The 19,883-nt window shown below is 37.2% G+C and overlaps 1 pseudogene; it reads left to right on the top strand.

Moving 5' to 3' along the window:
• LOC108298119 overlaps positions 1–13,169 on the top strand; it is a 61,189-nt pseudogene extending 48,020 nt beyond the window's left edge.
• Positions 13,170–19,883: the final 6,714 nt, after the last annotated feature.

The following is a 19,883-nucleotide window of genomic DNA, read 5'->3' as shown; positions in this document are numbered from 1 at the left end:
TTTTTGGGACGGAGTTTCGCTCTCGTTACCCAGGCTAGAGTGCAATGGCGCGATCTTGGCTCACCGCAACCTTCGCCTCCTGGGTTCAGGCAATTCTCCTGCCTCAGCCTCCTGAGTACCTGGGATTACAGGCACGCGTCACCATGCCCAGCTAATTTTTTGTATGTTTAGTGGAGACGGGGTTTCATCGTGTTGACCAGGATGGTCTCGATTTCTTGACCTCGTGATCCACCCGCCTCGGCCTCCCAAAGTGCTGGGATTACACAGGCTTGAGCCACCGCGCCCGGCCACAAACAGCATTTTTAAAAGTAAAGCAAAACAGAAAATATTGAATGAAATGGAACAAAACAAAATAAAATTTAAACCATCAGTATATCACATGCAAAAGGAACAAATATAAACATATTATTTTGTTAAACTTTTATTTTACTTATGTAAGAGAAAGAGAACGTGTGCTTGTGTGAGAGAGAGACACAGAGAGAGAGAGAGTGCACAAGCATAGAGTCCCATGTGGTGATATAAGGGTCAATTCTTATTGTGGATGATGTGGATGATTATGATTTGAATGTTTGTGTCCCTTCCAAAATTCACATTAAAACTTAATCACCAACGGGATAGTATTAAAAGGTGACACCTGCAGAAATGATTAGGTCATGAGGGCTCCACCCTTGGGAATTGAAAGAATGCTGTATAAAAGAGGATTCCCACAGCACTTGCCCCTTTTTGCTCTTCTGACTTCTGTCATGTGAGGATACCAGCACCTTGATCTTGAATGGAAAGCCTCTAGAACTATGGTAAAACATTCTGTTCTCTATAATTTACTCAGTTTCAGGTATTTTGTTATAGCAGCACAAACAAACTGAACCATAGTGAAAAATCCTTGAAAGCCACTAAACTGGTATAATGGACACACAGATATGTGATATAGATTTGGCATTCAGATGTTACTTCAAGGAAAGGCTTTTTGTCCAGTTGCTAAAAATACTATCATCAGACACCGTCAACTATCAACACCCTCGGGGATTGCCTCTATTGCAGAGAGCCACCACGCACCTTGCTTAAGGTCTTGCCCTTCCTACACTGTTAAGACTAACCACTGACATGGGAGTAAAGATATCAGACTATTTCACTCCAAACCACAGCAACACTGAAAGACCCTGTTGATTTCATAGCTCCTATGGAGTCAACGAAGGCATTTGTTCAGGTCTACATAGCAGTTCTCCCTCTACCCCGATCCTGTTTTCTTCTTCTCCCACAGATTCAGATCCCAAGCCACTTTCTAATAAACATTTGCTACCCAGAGAACTCACTTGTGCTATGCAGTTGAAGGAGTAACAAACTTTATTAGCCAAGTCCACTGAAAAGGCCATCTATACAATAAGCAAACATCTTTACATAAAGTGCCCTTCAAGCTAGCAATAGTATTGAAAAACACAAATAAATAAATTAATTAAATTAAATACAGTGCTCAATTTGCAATGGAACTGCAAATTAAAAGGCTAATATTAGGACCACACTCTGTCTATTATTTTGGCTATTGATATGTTTCATCAAAATGAGCATATCTATTTCTTAACAATGGTTAGTTTGTTATCATTTTTTCTTTTAGCTTGCATAGGTGTCCCATCTCCAATGAGGTTTGCCTAGATAGCTCAGAATGGTCCTTCATTTCTTCTGCCAGCTCTTTTTGCATTCATCCCATCCTAGCAGCTATTGGGTAGACTTGCTAACTTTTGTCCTAAAAATATGCTCACTTCAAAGCCCCAGAGAAGGAATGAAAAAACCATTATAGTCATGCATAAAAGGTGAGGGGTGAGAGCTGGCAGGGTAGATGGAGGATATTAGTAGTGAATCCTGTTCAAATTACTTGTTAAATACAAACCGTTTAATACTAAGGTTGTGTTTTCTGGAACAATCATATCAAATACTAATAGCATATAAAATGAAATAATTAGCTTTATTTTCTAGAATATAAATATTGGCAACAGAGCCTGATTCAATCATTCTGATTAACTAATTTGTCAGATCAGTAAAAAAAAGAAAAAAAAGAATCCATTGATTTTTGCTCTTTTATTTTTTAATTAAAATGTTTCTTATCCTGCTATTCCATAGGCTATTTCTAACATCTTGAAACTCTGAGACCTCACCTCACCCAGCCCATTTATTTTCTTCCTCAAACATATTTTGGGTATATGTTCTTTAGATAAGAATCAATGGTGGTAGGTAGATCAAATGTAAGGGGAAAGTTTTTCTTTTTTTAAAAAAGACAGAGAAATTCAAAGAATAAGTAGGAAAGTTCCCAAGTAAGTATATTAGCAAAATGCATGTAAACTTGGTAAGAATGTCAGAGGAGTTTGAACCAGAGTGACTCCATCCAGAATAGGAGCTGGGTAAAACAGACTGAGACCTACTGGGCTACATCCCCAGGAAGGTTTGTCATTCTTAGTCACCGGATGAGGTTGGCACAAGGTACAGGTCAAAAAGACCTTGCTGATGAAAGGATGCTGTAAAGAAGGAGCCAAAACCCACCAAAACCAAGATGACGCTGAAAGTGATTGCTGGTCATCCTCACTGCTCCTTATACACTTATTATAATGCATTTTCACGCCAAAAGTTACTCCTACCAGCGCCAGGACAGCTTACAAATCTCATGACAATGTCAGGAAGTTACTTGATATGGTCTGAAAAGGGGAGGAACTCTTAGTTCTGAGAACTGCCCACCCCTTTCTAGGAAAACTCATGAATTATCCACCCCTTGTTTAGCATATAAACAAGAAATAACCATAAAAAAGCCAACCAGCATTCCGCCCTCAGGCTGCTTTGCCTATGGAGTAGCCATTCTTTATTCCTTTACTTTTCTAATAAACTTGCTTTCACTTTATGGATTCGTTTCAAATTCTTTCTTGCACCGAGATTCAAGGACCCTCTCTTGGGGTCTGGATCTGGATCGGGACCCACTTCTGGTAACAAGAAAATGCATTTAGCTCTTCAGTTGAATATGATCATTGTATAAATTCCAGCAAAGATCAATATGCTTATATTTCTTTCCATTTTATTTCCAAGGAAAAATAATGGACATTTACCGTAGCCTTTTTATTTTCTTTAAATAATTAAAGTTAAATATAAAGAAAGATTGTTAAGTAGCAGTCAATCTGTTTATAAAATTAGGTGTATTTTCTTTTATCCTTGAAGTACACTGAGAGAGAATATGGAATATCAGGTAGGTTTGAATAAGGAGAACAGAGTAATGAGCTTTGACCTAAGGCCCCAGCTACATCATGAATGAATTAGAGGAAACAGCTGCAGTCTAGGGTCTCTCAATGAAGGGATGCAGGGATTCTGTGTGACCTGGCGTTCACAGCACCTCCATTGATTTCTTTGTTTCTCCTGCTTTTTCTGGCTGGGAATGTTCCCCTAGCTTTTCAGCCTTCTCCTGGACCTGTTACCCCACTTAGGAAGTACAGCTATTGTAACTACCTAAAGAGGTGACACCAAAAAATGGGGGCCCTGTCTGCCATTTCTTTCACACAATAAAGTCACTGTCTATAATAAAATGATTAAAGAGGGCTGGAGACAGATTGCAGTTTGAAGGAAAATCCTTCGAAGATTTACTTGTGTATGGAAACTGTAGACTAACTTGCAAGTGCTAGAGAGCTTCTAGGAGGCACGTTCTTCTAATTGGAAACTCTACCCCTGTGGGTTTATATTCACTGAGAATGGAAAAGAAGCGATGGTTTGGGCATGATTAAACTGAAGCAGCATTCATATTCAGCACCTGTCTCAGTCATAGAAAAATCATATTGTTCCAAATGAAGGAGAATGAGTAATAGTCATTCTGTTTAAGGTCTGACCTCTATGCTTTGATTATAGAACTTTTTTTTTTTTTTTTTTTTGAGACAGGGTCTCCCTCTGTCACCCAGGCTGGAGTGCAGTGGCACAATCTTGGCTCACTGCAACCTTTGATTCCTGGATTCAAGCAATTCTCCTGCCTCAGCCTTCCCAATAACAGGCATTTGCCACCATGCCCGGCTAATTTTTGTATTTTTAGTAGAGATGGGGTTTCACCATTTTGGTCAGGCTGATCTTGAACTCCTGACCTTGAGATCCTCCCAACTCGGCCTCCCAAAGTGCTGGGATTACAGGCATGAGCCATCGTGCCTGGCCAGAACCTTTTCTTTTATTACAAGAGATGTCTCTTTACTTGAGGATGTGGATTCAACAAAGCAACCAATAAGATTGGAGATTTTCTATTTCTGCAGCTAGAAACCTGTACTGAGAATGAAATACAAAGTTTTCACAGTGCCATTCAGTTACTCCAAAGACAGATAATCAAGTTTTGGGGTGATAGATGCTGCTATTTCTTTCAAAGTACAAATTTCAGATCAATCTAACTTGTCAAGAGGGACGTGTTGCAGTATTCACTTACATGGTATATACTTCTAGAGACTCAAAATGAGTACAAAAATTATGAGACCATCTAAGCTAAAATCAAATAATTCAACTATGTCAGCTGTAATTACACTATTTGAAATAATGATTTCCTGTCAATAAATGATAAAACATTCACACTTTTGGCATCTAATACACTCATGAATAAAAAATATTTTTGTCATATTTTAATTTTGAGACATTTTGGCACTGGTACTTGTATAGAGTTCTTATTCTAGCTTTTGATTCCATTTACAGTTTTTCTACATGATTTCTAGATGCCATTTCTCTAAGTCTTTCAGTGGGTTCCTTTAAGTGGTTTCCAAACAGTTTAAATTAACAACCTCTCCAAGGCAGAAGAGTTTAATCTTTCTCTAATTATATGACCTGATTGTGAACTGTGAAAGCAAAATGATATTAATTAGTAGGACAGGCTGGGAATAAAAGGGCAGAAGAAAAGTCTTTGTTTTTAAGCCTTTCATCCTCTATTAGTCACTTTCCCGTGAATAATTCAATCTGTCTTTGTAAGGGAATTTTCAAAGTATATCAATTTCTCACTTTTCCACTTCTCTAAATGTAAGCATAATCCAGCCTAGATCATTCCCATTCTCTCTATTGCTAAAGAATAAAAAAGGAGACATTCTCAATAACATTAACAGCAGTTTCTTCATTTGCATTGTATACTAATATTATTTAGTTTAGGAAAAATATGAAAGGGTGTCTTCATTTTCTATTAGTTCGTAACAAATTATGCCAAACCTTAACAGCTTAAAACAATAAACTCCTATTACTTCACCCATTTTCTCCAGGTTAGAAATCCAGAAGCGTCATACAGACATACCTCTGAGATATTGAGGGTTCAGTTCCAGACCACCACAACAAAGCAAATATCACAATAAAGTAAGACACACATTTTTTTTTGTTACCCAGTGTATATAAATGTTACATTTACACTATACTATAGTCTAAGTGTCTAATAATATTATGTCTAAAAAATGTACAACCTTAATTTAAAAATACTTTATTGCTTAAAAATGCTAACAATCATTTAAATCCTTCATCAAGTCATAATCTTTTTTGCTGGTGGAGGATCTTGCTTTGAGGTTGATGGCTGCTGACTAATCAGGGTGGTGGTTGCTGAAGGCTGGGGTGGCTATGGCCATTTCTTGAAATAAGTTAACAATGAAGTTTGTCCCATCAATTGACTCTTCCTTTCATAAAAGATTTCTCTATAGCATGTGATAGTTTTTGATAGCATTTTATCCACAATGCAACTTCTTTCAAAATTGGAATCAATCCTCTCAAACCCTGCCAATGTTTTGTTAACTCAGTTTAAGTAATATTCTAAATCCTTCGTTGTTATTTCAACAATGTTCACAGTATTGTCACCAGGAGTAGATTCTACCTGAAGAAACCACTTTCTTTGCTTATCCAGAAGAAGCAACTCCTTATCTATCCTTTATTTTTAGACCGAGTCTTACTCTGTCACCCAGACTGGAGTGCCATGGCGTGATCTCAGCTCACTGCAACCTCCTGAGTTCAAGCAATTTTCCTGCTTCAGCCCCCTGAGTAGATAGGATTACTGGCGCATGCCACCATGCCTGACTAATTTTTGTATTTTTAGTAGAGACGGGGTTTCGCCATGTTGGCCAGTCTGGTCTCGAACTCCTGACCTCAAGTGGTCCACCTGACTTGGCCTTCCAAAGTGCTGGGATTACAGGTGTGAGCCACAACGCCTAGCTATCCATTCATTTTTTTATCTTGCGATTTCAGCAATTCAGTCACATCTTCAAATCCCACTTCTAATTCTAGTGCTCTTGCTATTTCCACCACATTTGCTAGGACTTCCACCCTGAGGTCATAAGCCCCTCCAAATCATCCTTGAGAGTTGGAATCAACTTCTTCCAAACTCCTGTTAAAGTTGCCATTTGGATCTCCCCCTTATATCAGAAGTGTTCTTAATGGCATCTAGAATAGTGAATTCTATTCAGAAGGTTTTCAATTTACTTTGCCCAGATCCATCAGAAGAATCACTATCTATGTAGCAACTGCCTTACAAAATATATTTCTTAAATAAGACCTGAAAATTGAATGTTTTTCTTGATTCATGGGCTGCAGAATGGATGCTGTGTTTGAAGGCATAAAAATATCAGTATTTTTCTACAACTCCATCACAGCTCCTATGTGATGAAGTCCATTGTCAATAAGCAGTAATATTTTGAAAGGATTTTTTTTCCTAAGCAGTAGGTATCAGTAATGAGCTTATAATATTCAGTAAACCATGCTGTAAACAGACATGCTGTTGTCCAGGCTCTGTTCTTTTTTTCTAGAGCACAGGCAGAGAAGATTTAGCATAATTCCTAAGGAACTTAGGATGCTCAGAATGGCAAATGAGCACTGGCTTCAACTTAAAGTCTCAAGCTATGTTAGCCCCCAACAAGAGAGTCAGCCTGTCCTTTGACGCTTTAAAGCCAGGCGTTGACTTCTCTCTAGCTAGGGAAGGCCTAGTTGACATCTTTTACCAACAGAAGGCTGTTTGGCGTACACTGAATAACTGCTATTTAGTGTAGCCAACTTCATCCATTATCTTAGGTGGAAAACTTGCTCCAACTTTTATATCAATACTTGCTGTTTCATCTTGCCCTTTATTGCTATGACCTCTTTCTTCAAACCACATGAACCAACGACTGGTAACTTCCAACTTTCCTTCTGTGGCTCCCTCAGCTTTCTCAGCCTCTACAGAATTAAATAGAGTTAAGGCCTTGTTCTGGAATAGGTTTTGGCTTAAGGTAATGCCATGGCTGGTTTAATCTTCTATGTAGACCACTAAAACTTTCTCCAAATGTACAACAAGGCTATTTCACTTTTTTATCATTTGTGTGTTCGCAGGAGTAGCATTTTTCCTTTGCATTCACAACTTGGCTGTTTGGAGTAAAGGACATGACTTTGGCCTATCTTGGCTTTCAACACGCTTTAATCATTCCTAGCTTCTGATTTGAGGTGAAAGACATGCAACTCTTCCTTTCACTTGGCTAATTTCAGTAATATTGTATCTCAGGGATACAGAGGAGAGGAAGAGATCAGGGAATGGCTGGTTGGTGGGGCAGTCAGAACACACAAAATCTACTGATTAAGTTTGCTATCTTACATGACCATGGTATGTGCACCCCACAACAATTACAACAGTAACATCAAAGATCACTGATAACAGATCACCATAACACGTATAGTAACGATGAAAATGTTTGAGATATTGGGAGCATGACCAAAATGTGACACACAGACCTGAAGTAAGCCCTTGCTACTGGAAAAATGGCACTGATCAATTTGCTTGACACAGAATTGCCACAAACCTTTTAATTTATATAAAACACAAGATCTGCAAGCACAATATAGCAAAGGACAATAAAATAAAATGAGGCATGCCCGTTTCTGAGTGGTTCTGACTCAGGGTCTTTTACAAGGTTACAATGAAACAATGGCCCAGGGCTTCATCTCAAGGCTCCAATGAGGCTGAAGGATCTATTTCCGAGTTGGGTCATTCATAAGGCTATGGGCAGAAGACCCAGCTCCTCACCATATGAACCATCCCATACTTAGCAGGAGAACTATTAGAATCTGCCTTTTTAATTTGTGGCCATATTTTAAAACCAACACATAGGGAAATCCTATGTTTAGATCAGCTATTTCAGTAATTTCATATACAATCTCTGGGATATCTATCCAATAAAAATCACTTCTCAAAAGAGTAAATGAGTTATACTGCCATGAAAGAAGAAAGAAATCCTACCATATGTGACAACATGGATAAACCTAGATGCCTTTATACTAAATGCAATAAGCCAGTCACAGAAGAAAAATTACTGCAGGATTCCATCTGCATGAGGTATTGAAAGTAAACAGACTCATAGACACAGAAGGTAGAATGGTGGTTGCCTGAGTCTGGGAGGAGGGTAAAAAGGGAAGTTGCTAATTCAATGGGTATAAAGTTTAAATTATGTAGAACGAATAAATTCTATAGATCATTTGTACAACATTGTGCTTATAGTTAACAATACTGTAGTGTACATTTAAAAATTTGTTAAGAGAGAAGATGTTAGGTTATGTGTTCTTCCCAATACAAAACACTACCTAATTAGATGATTCACAATAAGAAGTTACTCTGGGTGATTTTCCTGTAGTTAATACAGTTACAAGTAACTTGTCACATGTGTCAAACTTCCAGATTATTAACATTTTTGAAAATTTTTAATTAAAGTTATTAACTGGACCTAACAATCATGAACTTAATAGAAAGATTTTCTCATGAAAATTCTATCATATAGTCACATTTACAAGGTAAATGTATCAGTTTCCTATAGCTGGTATAAGGAATTGCCACAAACTTAGTAGTTTAAGAAAACAAAGATCTATTATTCTACATTCTGAAAAGCCAGAAATATAAAATAGGTACAAAGGTCTGTGTTCCTTCTGGGGGCTCTTAGAATCTGTTTCATTGTCATTTCCACCTTCCAGAGGCCACCTACATTATTTTGCTTGTGACCCCTTCCTCCATATATAAAGCATCTTCTGTCCGTCTCACCTCCTGTTCCCTTTTATAAGGACACCGTGAATTGCATCAGGCCCACCCACAAAACCCTTCTATTTTAGAATCCTTAACATAGTAATATCTGCAGAGTTCCTTTTGTCTTGCAAGGTAACATATTCACAGATGTCTTGAATTAGGAGATGAACACCTTTTGAGGGGAGGAAGCACTATTCTGTATACCATAATTAGTTTTAAGAGAATCTCATAGTGAATTCAATTGTGGAAAATACCCTGACAGACTTAGTTAACATCATGTAAACAAGACTAACATGAATTTTACTGATGTTAACACATAACCAATTGCAGATACTGGGATCACATTTGGCCATCTTTTCCCAAATTAAATCCCATGAGGCTGATAAATCACACTTGCCTTCAATACTCATTTACAATTGATTTATTGGACAAACTACGATTAAAGCCTGAAACATGTGCAGATAATTCTCTCAAAACATCAGTTTATTTCCTCAGTTGCTCCAATCACACACTTTCATCTCAGCTGCCTCACAAATGATAAGGAAATACCAAACTGCTTTGAGAAATGTTCATTTTAAAATAGATAAAGTCTCCTAAGAAACTCCCAATTTCTTTGAAATTGGAAAACAGTTTTCCATACACATAGAATCACAGAACTTATAGCATGTGATGGGATCTAAAAATTTTTTAAATGATACAGTTATTTTCTACCCTCCCTATCCACCCCATTCTCCCTATTTTATCTATGAAGATTCTAAGGATCAGAGAGGTTTCTATGGTTTTAGTTTCTTAGCAGAGCTAGTAAGTGGCAGAGCCCGGCCTACTGAGTAGTTCTCCAGACTCCTGATCCACTGTATTTTATCACATGCCCAGATTTATTTTTTGTTTTTAAAAAAATGCAATGTGTGTGAAGGTCGTTGACGGCATGAGGCAATGTTAGAAATAACTGCTATGCATAGAGGACTTAACATGTGCCGGCTTCTTTGAGAAGCACCTTTATTTGCCCTACACATTTTACTTCAACAAGGTAAGAGGCATTATCTTTCCTTCTGAACTGATCACTGAGATAACCAATTTTTAGAAAAGTAAATAAACCTCACCAAAGTAAGAATGCTAAGATGAGGCCCAGGTCTCTCTTTTCAACAACAAAACTCAAGAAAAATTCTCACTACATTTTAGGGAAAAAAATTTAAAAATACGCACGTTGAATAAGCAATTTCAAAATGTCGAGATATAACATATTTTGAGAAGAGATTCTTACCAACTTCATACATTAAAAATAAAACCACAGTGTTAATAGAGTCATCTATTCATTCAACAAATACTAACTGTTAATTATGGACCAGGGGCTCTCTGTATAAACTGTGAACAAGATAAATTAGGTCCCATCCTTATTTAACAAATAAATCACAAAATTTCAAGTAGTGATATGTATTTTTAAATACATATCCATGCCTAAGAGCACGGATGTATATAAATACTGTATACTGAAGTGAGGAAGAAAAAGGCAAGAGAAAATTTTGAGTTAAGAAGGTGAAATTTGGCTGGGTACGGTGGCTCAAGCTTGTAATCCCAGCACTTTGGGAGGCCGAGGATGGCAAATCACGAGGTCCAGAGTTCAAAACCAGACTGGCCAACATAGTGAAACCCCGTCTCTACTAAAAAATAAAAAAATTATGTGGGCATGGTGGCTCATGCCTGTAATCCCAGCTACTTGGGAGGCTGAGGTAGGAGAATTGCTTGAACTAGGACCAGGAGGCAGAGGTTTCAGTGAGCTGAGTTGGCGCCACTGCACTCCAGCCTGGGCTACAGAGCGAGACTCCATCTCAAAAAAAAAAAANAAAAAAAAAAAAAAAAGAAGGTGAAATTCAACAGTCCTATTTTACATGTTAATTTCAAGATGCCAATTAGATGCCAAAATATAAATAAGGAATAAACAAACATATGTAGAAGTGTAGGACTCAAAGGGAAAGTCAGAGAAGGAAATTATTTAAAGCCATGAGATTGGATGAACTCATCTAGAAAGTATAGTTAGAGAAGTGAAAAACACTCCAGTATTTAGAAGCCGGGAAAAACAAGAAGGTCAGTTAAAAAAATCATGAAGAGGAAACCAGTGGATTACAAGGAAAATGGTGGGAATCTGATGTCCCATAAGGCACGAGAAGAAAAAAAATTTAAGCGTAATGGAGAATTTCCTTTTGTAGAAAAGCACAGTGAGCACAGTGGAAAGATTATGGAAGGTGGAAGGGGTGGGAACTGGATCATGTTAAGGGTGGTGTGCCATGGACGCTGGGGTGGCATGAACTTCTGATAGTAACCAAGAAAGTCCAGACTGGTTTTTAGTTGCATGTATATCATGATTAGTTAAAAACATGCAAAGATAATGCTCTATTTGTAAATAAAATTAAATTATTCTGAGTATACTTATATTGATTTTTTATCATAAAAATTTGTGGAATGCTTAGGAATTGTAATTTTCTGATTAGCTGAATTTTCTGGGTAGCTGCCCATCAGGGTTTCAACTTTGAAATTATTCTCAAATACATCTATATTTTAGTATTCAGAGTACTTCATTGTATAAAAGTGAACATGGACTAATACTTTTTTTAAATATCATTTCTCAGTTTGAATAACCATAGGCAGTAATTACATTGTTGGCTATCCCTCACATTTAGACACAGGGAAAACTGGATTAAAATTAATGTCTAAGACAGCCTTTAGACAGCAGTGCATAGTTCAAACAAGCCTAAATCAGAATAAATTCTGGTGCTCAGAAAAAGAAAGAAAATTCCAACATGAACACTTTACCTTGGTGATAGGAGGCAGCTGGCAAGCTGCTCCATGCAGTAGTTGGAACTGCTTACTCTGATCAGATGACTTGGTGTACAGGTGCCAATCACCACAGTAGCACTAAGGCATGTCCCTGAGGATCAGAAACTAGACTAAATATGATGTGACAAAAAGAAGTGCCAGGGAGGTTTTCCATCTCCCCACTCCTCCTTTTAGGAGTTTCTTATCAGGAGCTTCTTATTTTGTTAGTTTTCTCTATTTTTATACATACATAAGTAAGTGGGTATATAAGTAAATACATAAAATTTTGAATATAGGGAACACCGGCTGGGCGCAGTGGCTCATACCTGTAATCCCAGTACTTTGGGAGGCAGAGGTGGGTGGGTCACGAGGTCAAGAGATCCAAGACCAATCTGGACAACATGGTGAAACCCCTTCTCTACTAAAAAAACTAAAATTAGCTGGGCATAGTGGCAGGTGCCTGTAATCCCAGCTACTCTGGAGGCTGAGGCAGGATAATTAATTGTACCTGGGAGGCGGAGGTTGCGGTGAGCCAAGATTGCGCCACTGCACTCGAGCCTGGCAACAGACTCTGTCTCAAGAAAAAAAAAAAAAAAGAGTAGCTGCAACACTAGAGAGATAGTGGAGCAAGAGCAAAGAAAAATCCCTTTGGTTCCAGAAAATCTCCTGAAAAAGAGGAAGGTTTATCAAGTCCTCAAAGCCATCCAGGCAAAGCAGCCATTTTGGGCAAAGAAGGAACAGAGGAAAATAAAAAGGGTAGGGGGCTCAGGTTTAAGTGACTGGAATCATTCCTACATAATTCCCAGCGCCAGAAGCGTGACAAGGTGTGTCTTAGACGACTAGAAGTGAAACCTCATGCCTTGGAATTGCCAGATAAGCATTCCTTGGCCTTTCTTGTGTGCATCGGAAGGATCAATGGCATGAGTTTGCTAGTGTAAAGAACCATTGCAAGACTTAGCCTAAAAAAAATTTTTAGCACTGTCTTTGTAAAAGTCACCCCCGCAGAACCTAAAAATGCTGCATATAGTGGAACTTTACGTGACCTGGGAATTTCCAAATCTGAAGTCTGCCCGGGAACTCATTTTGAAATGTGGACAAGCCAAGGTTGAGAATAAGATCATCTCCTCTGACGGACAACACAGTGATTGAGGAGCACCTGGGGAAGTTTGGTGTCATTTGTTTGGAAGACCTCATTCATGAAATTGCCTTCCCAGGGAAGCATTTCCAGATCTCACGGTTCTTGCAAATTTTCCACCTCTCAGTGGCTCATAATGCTTCCAAAAATAGAGTGGGCTTCCTCAAGGAGATAGGCATACCTGACTATCAGGGTGAACACATCAATCAGCTCATCAGCCAGCTGAACTAGACCCAGGTGCCAAACTGCAGTAAATTTTTGTCAATGAAGTGGAAGCATGTGTTTTTATTTTGGGGGGAATTTTTATCAAGTATCTTCAGAGAAGATTATTTCCTGCTTTATCTTCAAAAACTGGAAAGAAAGGATCAAAGAAAAGACAGTAGCTGGCCAGGCGCAGTGGCTCGCGGCTATAATCCCAGCACTTCGGGAGTTTGAGGCAGGCAGATCACCTGAGGTCAGGAGTTCAAGAACAGCCTCACCAACATGGAGAAACCCCTTCTCTACTAAAAATACAAACATTAGCCAGGTGTGGTGGTGGGTGCCTATAATCCCAGCTACTTGGGAGGCTAAGACAGGAGAATCGCTTGAACCTGGGAGGCGGAGGTTGGGGTGAGCCGAGATCATGCCATTGCATTCCAGCCTGGGCAACAAGAACGGAAACTCCATCTCAAAAAAAAAAAAAAGAAAGAAAGAAAGAAAGAAAAGAAAGAAGAAAAGGCAGTATCTTACGTTCATGGCACACGCCTCTCATCACAGTCCAGTTTCAAGGAAAAATTCCAGCATTTTCTACATTGGCTGCCACCTCATCTGAAATCAGAACATTCCATGGTGGGAGTCCTGCTTTGTTGCATCTTCTTTCCTAGGGTTTAATGTTGGTAAATGAGTAACTAGCATTTGTACAAGGCTCCCTGACTCCTGCAGCAGCTGACCAAGCCCAGGGGCATGACTGAATCTGGAGATTCCTGGGGCCTGGTTTTGAAAAAGACTTGAAATACAAATAGGGAGAAAGTCACAAAAATAAATGTTCACTTGTCTCTACAAAAAAAATACAGGGAACACTAATCTCTGCTTTATATCCTTATATTTTCTTAAACTTTAAAGTATACTAGTAAATACTACAGAATAATATCAAAATACTTTTAGTATAAATAGTATATTAAATTTATACTACAATTTTATACTTTAGATATATTTTTATATAACAAATATATATTTAATTTTTACTAAATGTATACTAAAATTTTTAGTATGACAAATTTAGTATAATATTTATACTAAAATACTTTATACATTTTTTACTATATAGTAAAATATACTTATAAATGGTATAAAAATATATTCTAGTTATGCATATATTACAGCCATATCTCAGCTACTGGTCAATTAAACTCTAAAAGTAAGAATCTCTCTTTTTGTATAAAAGGAGTTTACACATGGTCAGCTATTATTTAATATGACATAAGTAATATATAGTATTAACACATTGTGTTAAAGTAAAAAATATTATCTTGCATATAGTTTAAAACTCTGTTGTAGATACAATGATAATCTAAAATATTAAGGTTATTTTACCAGGATGGGAATTATTTTCATATCCTTTGAGTTTGGGTTTTCTAAAACTTTATAAGCTGTATATAATAATTGGGTATTTTAGGCTGGACGCAGTGGCTTACACCTGTAATCCAAGCACTTTGGGAGGCCAAAGTGGACGGATCACAAGGTCAGGAGATCGAGACTATCCTGGCCAACATAGTATAACCCCATGTCTACTGAAAATACAAAAATTAGCTGGGTATGGTGGCTCCTGCCTGTAATCCCAGCTACTCTGGAGGCTAAGGCAGGAGAATTGCTTGAACCAGGGAGGCAGAAGTTGCAGTGAGCTAAGATCACACCACTGTACTCCAGCCTGGCAATGGAGCAGAGCAAGACTCCATCTCAAAAAAAAGTAATAATAATAATAATTGAGTAAATTATAAGTAAAATAATGGTCAATATATATTATCTAGAAAACATTACTTTTCAAACAGTCTTATTTTAATACATTGCCTTTCAGTGAAGGAACTCATATACTATTGCCAAATATGGGTTTATTCACCAAAGAAATGTTTTTATATCCTGAAAAGCAATCATGATGCAAATGATAGATGTTTTCTCAAAGTATTAATTATTTCATGTTATTCATTTCAACACTCCTTAGGAATGGATGTTTGTAATCATTATTATTTTTTGTGCTGATAAATTATGGTTCAGAAAGGTTGAATGCCTTGGTTATAACCAAAAGACATAAGTGATTTCCAGTTTTCTTTATTCAGTAATATAAAAATCAAGTACTATGTCCTCTGTCTGTACAGTGTTCCAATGGACCAGATATAATCCTTTATTATACAAACAGCTCTTGCAATTCACAAATTCCTTTGAAGTGAACAGAAAGGCCAAGTTTGTGTGAACAGTAAAGACTTCAAAAGATATTATGATTCTTAATGTACCTTTGAAAGTATACTAAACTTATTTCATGCCTGACAAATCTAAACTGCCTAGGTTCTCATGAGAGAGCTGCATTATTTTTTCAGATACAGAAAGTCCTATATTTGTTTTTTCCACATTTACTTGTATTACTCAAGTACTTAATTTACTTGCAGCTACTACTTGGTTTACTAGAACTAATTTAAAAAATGCCTTTTTCCCCCTGATATTCCAAGAACATCTTCATGGACTGCTAAATCCTACTGAATTTGACAACGTCTACTTTTACACCATATCTCTTGGAAAAGTAGCTAATTATATTATTGTTTCTTAAACAATTAACTTGTTCTGATAGAGAGCACACAATTTGGAACAGAATTTAAAGACACTGAAACAGAATTTAAAGAAAAAAAAGGGAATCCTTTTTTTTTCTTCCAAAGTTATTATAAAATGCAAACCATTCTCTTATTTTGGTAGTTGACAAAATTACCTGTTGCTGCAGCACATATTTGCGTGAGCAAGTACACAAAATACAGAAGGAAAAACCTATCATTTCCTCAGACTGGCTATAGAGACAATTCTACACCCCAATTCACTTAGGAATCAGGAAGTAGAAAATATTGGTTTCTTAGACTAGAAGATTGGAAAAGAATATATATCTTACAGAAATAAACTAAGGTTTTTTTTCTAAATTTGATTGCAAAGAACTCATGGGATTCTCCAATTTTTAGGTTTCTGTTCAGTTTCATGTAAAAAAAACAGAACTACAGTGGCCTAAGCAAATAAAAGTTTAAGTTTCACATAACAGGAAATTCTAGAGCAGGCAATCCAGGGCTGGTAAATCAATTCAAGATCTCATCATGAAGCCAGACTCCGTCTGTTTCATTCTGCCATTTTTAATATGTGCCCCTCATCTTCAAGGTCACAAAATGGCTTACTGCCTCCACACACCATATTGGCTTTTGCACATAAGGAAGTAAGAAAGTGAAAAGATCAAAGAGCAAAAATGAAAAAGTCAGTCATTTGACTTCTCATTATATTTCATTGGTCATAGCTATGTGCCTAACCGCCAACCTAACTGGGGCTGGGACACTAATTTAGATTGGGCAAGATGCACCCACTCTCCAAAAAAAATTTGGTAGTAAATACAAGGGGTAAGTTTGCCAGATATAACATCGGACATGCAGTTAAATTTGAATTTCAGATAAACAGGTAAAATTCTTAGTGTAAGTAGGCCCCATACAGTGTGCGAGACATAGTTATATCAAAAAATTTATTGTTTATCAGAAATTCAAATTTAGCTAAGCGTCTTATATTTTTTTTCTTTTTGAGACAGAGTTTTGCTCTTGTTGCCCAGGCTGGAGTGCAATGGCATGATCTTGGCTTACCGCAACCTCCTCCCTGATTCAAGTGATTCTGCTGCCTCAGCCTCTTGAGTAGCTGGGATTACAGGTGTGTGCCACCATGCCTGCCTGATTTTGTATTTTTAGTAGAGACAGGGTTTCTCTATGTTGGTCAGGCTGGTCTTGAACTCCAGGCTGGCGATCCACCCACCTTGGTGGGATTACAGGCGTGAGCCAACACACCTGGCGCATTTTGTATTTTTACTTGCTAAATCTAGCAACTCTATTAAGCAGACAATTAATACTATCTATCACAGAACCCATGGAAAATTTTTCCATTCCCTTTATGGTGTTGATATATTATTTCTTCATAGAATCTAACTTGAATATCTAACTTCAGAGATTGAAAGAGTGCTTTTATAATTGCCAGCTCCTACGGTTAACTTAGCTAGGCCACAGTACTTGGATATTTGGTCAAATACCACTATGGATGTTGCTGTGAAGTTATTTTTTTGATGAGAATAACATTTAAACCACTAAATTTTGAGTAAAGCTGATTACAGTCCATAATGTAGTGGGTATCATCTGATTAGGTGAAGGCTTTAAGGGAAAACAAACTGATGTCCCACAAGAAAGAAGGAACTGCCTCAACACTGTTTTTGGACGTGTACTATAACAACCCTTCTCTGGGTTTCCAGCCTGCTGGAAACCTGCAAATTTTGGATTAATCAGCCTCTACAGTCATATAAGCCAAACAAATATGAATTAAATATAAATAAATTTCTAGTTAGGTAGATATAAATACACACACACATACACACATATGCTATTGGTTCTGTTTCTCTGAAGGACCCAGACTAATACAGCATCTGACTCAAAAAAGTTAGGGAAAATATTTAATTGAAGGAACAATAGTCTAAGTAGGAAACCAGGCACGGTGCCTCACGCCTGTAATTCTAGCACTTTGGGAAGCTGACGCAGAAGGATCTGAGTTCAGGAGTTTCAGACCAGCCTAATCAATACAGTGAGACCTCATCACTACTAAAAATCAAAAACCAAGAAAAAAATTAGCTGGGCATGGTAGTGCATGCCTGTAGTCCCAGGTACTCAAGAGGCTAAGGCAGGGGGATCTTTTGAGCCCGGGAGGTTGCAGGGAGCTATGACTGCACCACTGCACACCAGACTGGACAATAGAGCAAGACACTGTCTCAAAAAGACAAAACAAAACACAAACGGTGTAAGTAGGCATATAAATCGATTGGAAAATATGAAATATGCAAGCTGGATGAATGTACTCTTTTTATCTTAAAATAAGAAAATAATAACCTGCTTCTAATCAGTTTTTCCACTGAATTCAAACCTTTTCTTCAAAATTCGCCTTGATTTTAAATTCAGCTATAGGTGAATTTAGAGGTGAATTTATTTTTAATCTAGTTATAGTAGATGCTTGAAGATACTTGTTTGAATAATTATGTATATTTTAATAACTTTTTCATTTCACTAAAATGAAGTCTATAAACTTCTCCACTCAATTAATCTACTTGTAGGAATTCAAATATCTCAGAAATGTTCATTTAGTGAAGTTGAATAAAATCAGAAGCTAAAGTGTTGTGGTGATTTTTAAAAGGTTGTATCAATGTATTAATGTATACACATTTTCTAACATTTTGCTTCACCATGTACTTAGAGAAAATATATTTTTCCACAAAATATGTTTACTTTCTTTTATGCAAGAATATGTCTTCTGTGATAGCTTTATCAATATTTTTAAGACTTTGTGGGTGTGGCTGGAGAACCTGTCATTCTTTGATAAAGAAACCACATGTTCTAAGTGAAAGCCAAGAGAAATTCTTCTTTTTCATTTACTACTTTATTTTAAAAATCTTTGTGAATTCAACTAAGATTATTTTCTCAAATCAAAAATATAAAATCAGGATTTTAGATCAAATTAGTATGCAGAATGCAACATGTTAAACTATGAATAGAAACTATGAAATAGAAAAAAGAAGAAAACATCACACAGTAAGGATTTTGAGATTTTTCAATCAATATATTTCCCTTAGAAACAAGTATGGAGAAGAAAACAAGAGTATTCCTTTTTTTTCTTCTTAAATGCAACCCAGCTTGTCTCTGTAAGTTCAAAGTTCAGTGACAGATGTGCCTAAAAACTCATGCTGTTTGGGGGATTTTTTTCCCAGGTCACCCATATCCTGTTTACTTCCACAGCTTCTGCCTTGCCTCACACATGCTGTTTTCCTCCTGGTGTATCAGCACTGCCTTCCCCTGCCTGACTCAAATTCACTTGATAGAAATAAACTAGAATGGATGTTTGTGTAAAGTGTGCAGGACACCCCCTTAAACTGAAACCCAAAATATCCAAGTCAGCACATGTTGTTGGTACATGTGACCTCTGAATCAGTCTCCATAGATGCTAACCCTTTGCTGTAAGCTCAAAAAGCCAGCATGCCCTACCCTTCTCTAAAGGTTAAGAGAAAAAGTGACTCTTTAAAGGGTGAGGAGGTAAGAAATGAGGAGGGTAACAAAGGAGTGGACCTTAAATAATAGGTATTCCCCCAAGAGAGAAAGAATTGTCGGGAGGCATGAACAAAAACACAGGGATCCTGAAAGTCTGGATCCTGTTTTTCCACTTTGTTGTTAGCCAAGACAATTTGGGGGCTGTATGTTACTTTCTACCCTCTTTAATATGGGATGGATTGTAAGTCTTCCTTCAAGACCCTAGTCAACGTTCTGAAGCAAACCCTAAATTCTTTTTGCTTTATTTGATTGAATATTGATGATCTAGAATTGCATATATTTATGAGCTACAAAGTAGTGCTGTGATACCACGAGGAATGATTCAATCAAGTTAATTAACATATGCATCATATCAAATACCTATGTATACCTCCTAACTGAAACACTGTATTCTTTGACTAATACTTCCCCATTCCCACCAGTCCCCAGCTTCTGTTAACTACCATTCCACTCTCTGTTTCTATGAGTTTCATTGTTTTAGATTACACATACTGGTGAGAACATGTGGTATTTCTCTTCCTGTGCCTGGCTTATTTAACTTAGCATAATGTCCTTCATGTACATCTTTGTTGTTGCAAATGACAGAATGTCTCTCTTATTAAGT

The sequence above is a fragment of the Cebus imitator genome, unplaced genomic scaffold, assembly GCF_001604975.1.
Source record: "Cebus imitator isolate Cc_AM_T3 unplaced genomic scaffold, Cebus_imitator-1.0 Scaffold889, whole genome shotgun sequence".
Classification (NCBI taxonomy): Eukaryota; Metazoa; Chordata; class Mammalia; order Primates; family Cebidae; genus Cebus; species Cebus imitator.
The sequence above is the reverse complement of the archived record's forward strand: the minus strand, read 5'-3'. Positions and strand labels throughout refer to the sequence as shown.